A 7202-nucleotide genomic window follows, 5' to 3' on the forward strand; every position below is an offset into this window, starting at 1 on the left:
ATAGTTAGAAATAATTGTTTTGGGCTAGAGATGTGATATGGTAACCAAAAGACTGGCCCGAATTAAAGCAGTCTGACATTTTTTACTGTGTTAGTGCGAACCCATATGTCTCTTAGCTCTTCAGGACATTCAAAAATAGGGTTGTTATCAGCTCTCCAGATTTCAGATTTTATGAGTTGGGAAAGCGACAAAAGATGGTATTTTCAAATGTATTCTATTCTGGGTTGTGTACCCCACTGGTCCTGTTTCTCTCTGGTCTAAAATCAGGACAGTCAGTTGCAGAATCGAGTAACCTTCTTTCATTTCTTAAAATTTTCTAGCAAACTAGTCTACCAAGAACTTGATGAAAAAGTGGTTGGAAGAAAAGGGAAATATAGGTTATCAAGTGTGCTTATGTTCAGTAACTGTCTGTACACTGTTTTGGAGTGGTAAAGAGCACCCCTTCTTGGAAAGCAGCATTTCTGATATGTTTGAGCTCCAGGAAAGAGTTAATGTTGTTTTAATTGTGTATGACAAGCAGTGCTTGAATGACATGTTTGAGGCTTTCAGTTTCCAAACTGTTTTGCTGACTTTTTCAGGATTTTAGAATGAGAATGATAGTTCAATTTTGGGTGCACTAAGCAAGTTGTTGGCTGATGACCCTAATTTCTTTGACATTTATCCCGGCTATCAGCATCTTGTTCTCGAAGAAGGACGCCAGATTTTCGTGTTGTGGGTCAAAGATAAAAAGGGTGTTCTTCATCATCTCTGGTTCTTTTTTTCTTCTTCTTAGAATATGTTTATTAGTTTTTGACTTTTGATTCAGTGTCTGATTTAATCCAGTGGAAAAGGGGGTCGGGGGGGTCTTTCCATGCTATCTGGATAATGGATGGCATTATTTTGTAAACTTCATATTGTTCACAATTAGAAGTCACCTGTGTTTTCTTCCAGTGTCTTTTCAATTTTGTGCCCGGCCCTTGCATACCAGTCAATACAGAGTTGACCATTTGATGACTGTCTTTCCACTGATATTAACATTTTAAGCTGGTATGAACCTGCTATGTCTAGTGAACCTTATATTGTTTGTGGAGGGAATTATAAAGAATCTCTTGGGTTTTATTGGTTTAGGGTGATGTATTATTATAGGAAAAAAAATATTTTATGTAACCTGGTGGTATTCGTATGGCATTCCCTTTAATGTGGTTGCTTTCAAATTTTAAAAGATATTCGTGTTCTGCTTAAGAATGTGGTTTGACAGTTAATTCTGGGGAAAATATCCAAGCCCAGTGTGTATTGTGCAGTATTGTGTGGAGAAGGATGTGTCTAGAGAGAGGCTATGGGACTCATTTGAAGTGTGGTGGATGGCCCACTGACCTGCCAAAATCCTTGTCTGTCTCTTTTTTTTAAATTTTTTTTATTATTGAAGTTCTTGTATCATAATTTCAATTCATAAAAAGAAAAAGAAAATACATATATTGGCAACCAAAGAGTACAGAATCATAGTTTACAGAGTACAATTTCCAATATTACTCAAAATACAATTTCCAAATTTTGTCAAATTTCCTTACCCCCGCTATTCGCTGTGCATAACGAAATTCACTTATTCTAACATTTCTCATTTTCTGAAGCCAGGTATTAAACGAAGGAGCTTGTGTTAATTTCCAATTCTGGAGCACCAGAGACCTCGCTACTGCCATCACAATAAATAATAGTTTAACCATCTGTTCTAACAATCCAAGATCAGAATCATATCCATAAAGTATTAATTTGACGTTATAAGCAATCTGAATCCCACAATACTTTTGCAAATATTCGAAAATCTCATTCCAAAAAGGCACAATTTTAACACAGTGAGCTATAGTGTGAGACCAATTAGCAGGAGTGTATTGCTGACATCTAAAACAGATGGCACTAACATTCACATACATTTTAGAAATGACGGCAGGAGTTCGATATAGGAGCCATTTACTAAAAAAAAACATTCTCCTCCAATTAGATCCTCGAAGAACACTAAAATTCAACTTATTTATACTTTTCCAGGTATTCATAGTAAGAACATGATTTTCTTGTTCCTGCCATTTTTTTAATGACTCTTATACTGAGATTTAATTCAATATGTTGAGCTAAATAACGTTTCCATGCTCCTGGCTTCCTAATCTGAGGAATCAAAAACAAATTGTCCCACAACTGACAAGGAGAGTCAATCATTCTTCGCTCAACTTGTCCCAGTGTTTTAAAAATCGAAACATAGGAATTTAATAACATAAAATTCCATTAAATTAATTGCTGCATCTCTCCAGGTAACAACCAAGCCCCATCTCTTAAAAAATCTGATAGAGTACAGAACCCAGCCCTTTCCCATTGAAAGACAATATCTGCTCCGATTTTCAATCCCATAAAAATTAGAGCATTCCTTAGGGGAGTTCTAGAATTAAACTGCGGGAGAGAATACCTTTTTAGAAAAACATTGCGACGTTTAAAAAACCAATACATCATTTTATACCGGGTACGTTTTGGCGATTTAGGGATGTGCAGAGGAACTGGGGTTTGAACCTCTTGACTAATTTGGTCAAAAAAGAAATTGATAAATAATTTTGGACTCTGCATTCCGGATTTAAATCGTTCTAAATATTGGGCGAAATATCCACTACAATAATCTCTAAGGTTGCGAACAGATAAGCCTCCCAGTTCGGTATCCACGTAAAGTGTCTTCATTGCTATCCTAGGGTGTTTTTTAGCCCATATAAAGCTTGAAAATAATGATTCTACTTTTGAAAAAAAGTTACTAGGTAAAAAACACGGAATAGCTGAAAATAAAAAATTAAATAGTGTCTCAAGGGTATCTACATAATAAATAGCAAATAGGATGTCATATTGGGTATCTATGTGCTATATTGCAGCATATGCACTGTTATGGTTATGTTATGTTATATTATGTTATGTTATGTTATGATTGGATTACTGAAACAGTGACCTGCCAACCCTGTGGTAGACCAGATACCGCACAAGGACAGCACCCATCAGAAATCCTGTTTTATCCCTGTCTCTAAATGAGACAATGCTCCTGCTTCAACACACTCTAAATCAGGCTTCATGCTATACCAGGTACTCCAAGATTACTGGCACCGCAAGTCTCTCATGAGAAGTATGTTTTCTGGAAAACCTTGGGTTAATAATTTCAGCTCAGCTAGTCCAACATTGGACAGTCAGGAGTATATTGGTTTATGCAGATTAAAATAATGAGGAGATGAAACAAGAGTACATGCCGACAGTCATCTGTTCAAATGATTTGGGATCTGGGTCCAGGAACTCTTTACGTATAACTGTTTAATCATGATATGACTGTCAGCCCCCCACCTCTACCACTGGCCCTACACTTTAATGAGTGTGCAAAATTGTCTTTCACAAACATGTAGCGCCTGAGCCCACAAAAAATAAATTTAGGAATCAGGATCTGGGTTTGAGGGATGTATTTGCTACTTTAAGATAGGAAAATGTTTTACCAATGTCTCAGGTGTTTCTTCTTCAGACTTTGGGTCCAGATTTAGGTAAAACCGAAATACAGAGTCCTTAATTACTGATTCTTAATTAGGAACTCAGTATTTCAGATGTAGATAAAAAATCAGTAAAAATTTGAGATTCGGTAAAAATCGTTTAAAAAATTACCGAATCCCCATTAGCTAATCGGTATCACTGATTCCTTAATACCGATTCGGTTATCAGCGAATCCGGTATTTTGAAAAATCACAAATTGTTGAATCAGCCAATCCTCGGCTTCCTCATGACCTCACAACCCGGACGTGGCCACACATATGCAGCTGCATTGATCCTGAAGCGGTTGGAGAGGCAGGGAGCACAGTAAACAACCCAGGAGCAGCTTTTCCAAGTATTTGTAGACATCACAGGCCAGAAATGGACAACCAGACGAAGGAAAAGGAGTCAGGAGAGAGCAAAAGGAAACACACATTCAGTGCTGATTGATGTCCTGATTGAGGAGGTGACAAAGGACCATGATAAACTGTTTGGTAAAAATTCCCTGCCAATCCCTGAATCACAGAAGAGGCAGATATGGCTGGTTATCCAGGTAAGGATTAATGCCTTTTGTGTAACCCAGCGCTCTATTGAAGAACCTTAAAAAAGGCTGGTATGACCTCAAGAAGCGTGCAAAGGAGAGGTTGGCAGGGAGACTGAAGCAAGCCAAGCGGACAGGTGGTGGGAGATCCACAGCACCTGCACCAACTGTCCTGGATCTCCTGGTGGAGTCCACCCTCCAGCCAGAGAGCGTGAGTGGGATTGGGGATGCAGACAGCTCAGCCAGAGCTGACAACAGGCAAGGTAAGATGCATGCACAGCGTGTTGTGCCCCCACTCTCTAACCCCAATCCTCAATCCCCAATGAGGCAGTATGATTCCCACTCCAGTACATGCTTTACTAAAAACCAGCAATGCATTATGGGAGATGTAGTCAGAAGTAACACATATCATTATAGTCAGTCCACTGAACCCAAAGAGGAGAGGAAGGGAACGGAGTTGGCGCTCCTATCCCCCTCAAGGTAATTCAAAGACAACAACAGAGGAGCGTCAAAAGACTTTGAGAAAAGAGCAAGCATGTAACACCACTCACAGTCTCAATTGACTATGAGGGAGTCCCCTTAAGGTTATTCGGACGGCCCTCACTCACCAATCTGGTTGGTGATATGCTTCATCATCTGGCCCCACCAGGAGTGGCTGAATGCCACCCTAGTGTGCTGCGACGCCAGGGTACTGCGGAGCTGATTTTTTTTGTGCCAATTGGACATAAGTAAAAACAGTGGTGTGGGATAAAGGACTAGAATTGAAAGTCCGGATGTATCCTGTGTTGTTGGTCAACATGTTTCTGTCTCAATGATAGTGGTACATCGGGCATTCGCCAGGACCAGTGAAGTGAAGAAATTGTGATAGTAAACCCCGGTGGTATAGGCACTCTAAGGCCCACCCTAGCCTGGGGTATAAGTGTTAAAAGAAAAAATATCAGAACACTGTCTCTAGATTCCGATTGGTTGGAGTGGAACCAAGTTTATTCTGTCAAACATAGACAAAGACAAACAGACAAGACATAGAAAAACAAATAAGATTAGATATATCAATATCTGTTGTCATAAAGATAAAAACATGAACATGCTGCAGTGCTCTAAGAATGTGCTAATAGCCATAACAGATCCAAAGGTGAACTGAATGACCATGTGCACGTACAGGATAATATTAGCCCCGTGAAACTGTCGGGACTACTGTCCTTGATAGACAAAGTTTGGTAGTCATAGAAAAGGGGGCATTAAATGGTGATTATTATGCCCAGTATATCACTACACAGTAAACTGTGTCTAAACTAAAGGTAGAGCAGCTGTATTGCCTCAGTGTTTATGGGCAAAAAAGTAAAGGTAAGTCTAAAACCGTCCTTACAAAAAGTGCTGATCATTCAAGCAACGTGGGTCTCAGGAGGGGGGGTGGAAGCAATTTGGCACACCCTGCAACAAAAGAAATACAAGCCAGAGTTGGCTGAATGTTTTTTTATACTTCACAATTAGCGAACAGAGGACAGTCAGTTTGATTGGCAGTCATGAAATTCATTATTCAGCCAATGCTGCCAGGCAAGTGAGCAAATTTACATTCTGTCTCCACATGCGAGCTATCACGTAGGGCTGCAGAAGTGGACGCAGGTAAGGCACCCAGGAGAGAGAAAACACAGGAGGAGGAGGTCTTATCGCCTGCAGAGCACACCACATCACCATCACCATCACCACCATCACCTCCTTCACGAGCATCAACACCGCTACCATCACCGCCACTACCACGAGAGCCAGGAGGCATACAGTGGTTAGCCTCCAGCAGATGGATGTGTCCGAGGAGGACAGCATGGGAGGCCAACATTCCACGCTGGCAGAGGATGACAACAGTGCAGACACACAGTCCCCCACTGAGCGCACCCACACAGGTGTCAGACGCCGCAGAGCAAGGGCAGCCAGTCCTGTTGCACAGGGTGAGAATCCAAGCGTATTTGCCAGTCTATAGGGGAATATGCTCAAGGTGCAGCGCCTGCAAGGCAAGGCAATCAGATCACTGCAATGGCAGATGGTCCACATGAACAGACACATGCTGGAAACTAAGAAGGGCATTAACAGCATGAACAATACTGTGGCTGAGGGCATGAGGGACATGTCAGAAGCAGTGAGGCTGCTGTGAAGCAAAATGGATGAGGATCATTTGGCAAGGAGCAGGGACCAGCAGAAATTTGGATAGCTACACTAAGGCTGTTAACTGCCTCTCCACTGCCACCTCCATGCTCTGCAGGCTCTCGGTGGACATGCAGGAGGAGATGGCCCACTGCAGCAGTGACATGGCAAGGGGGTTTGTCAAATTGACCAGTGCACTGGAAGTGCTACAAACAAACCAAATATCCACTACAGGTGCAGGGGATGGGGGGGTTAGTGAAGAGGCAAGTACCCGCAGTAGCATCACGCCCCGATAATACGAGTTCAGGAGGCGCAACGAACGGCACAGCGCTGCCACAGGACAGACCGCCAGTGAGGACAGTGTGCCCAGGGAATGCAGCAGTGCTGCGCGTGGGCGCAGGAAATAATGACAGCCATCCCCTAGTATTGTGAAATGGGTGATGTAACCCATTTTGCCTTTGGAATGCCCATAGCATATTTGCCTGGCATGTTGAGGCCTTCATGTTGTGGTGTTGTGCTATGCTTTTACCTGAGGTAAAGTTAATAAAACACCATCACTCATTACAGTTAGTGGCTGTGTCTCCTTACTTACTCAGAAATAGTTGGGTGTGATCTCAGCCCATTTGTGTCTCCCATCTGGTGCTGCTGCCACACCCGCTACACTGTGCTCTGGCTGTGGATAATCCTCAACCTCGCCCACAGAGTCAGTTAGTTCCACTGCTGTTCCTTTCTTTGTGGCAAGGTTATTCAGCATGGCACATGTTGCTATTTTTTTTACAGCAGATGATGGGGTGGTACTGATGTGCACCTCCACTTTTGTGGAGGCCTCAGAACTTGCTTTTTGAGTGTCTGAATGTCCGCTCCACAACATTGCGTGTAGATCTATGTGCACCATTGTATCTTCTCACACTTGGGGCAGATGAGTTGAGATATGGAGTCAGGATAACTTAAGCATGGGCGGAAAATCCGTTTCGCTCGCGGATTTTGCGGATTTTTGGGAAATTCGCAATCCGGG

General features: G+C 42.1%; 1 pseudogene; it reads left to right on the forward strand.

Moving 5' to 3' along the window:
- The window catches only part of LOC147751215 (uncharacterized), a 54730-nt pseudogene extending 48136 nt beyond the window's left edge, over window positions 1-6594 (forward strand).
- Window positions 6595-7202: the final 608 nt, after the last annotated feature.

Source organism: Lissotriton vulgaris, chromosome 1_1, assembly GCF_964263255.1.
Source record: "Lissotriton vulgaris chromosome 1_1, aLisVul1.2, whole genome shotgun sequence".
NCBI classification, from domain to species: Eukaryota; Metazoa; Chordata; class Amphibia; order Caudata; family Salamandridae; genus Lissotriton; species Lissotriton vulgaris.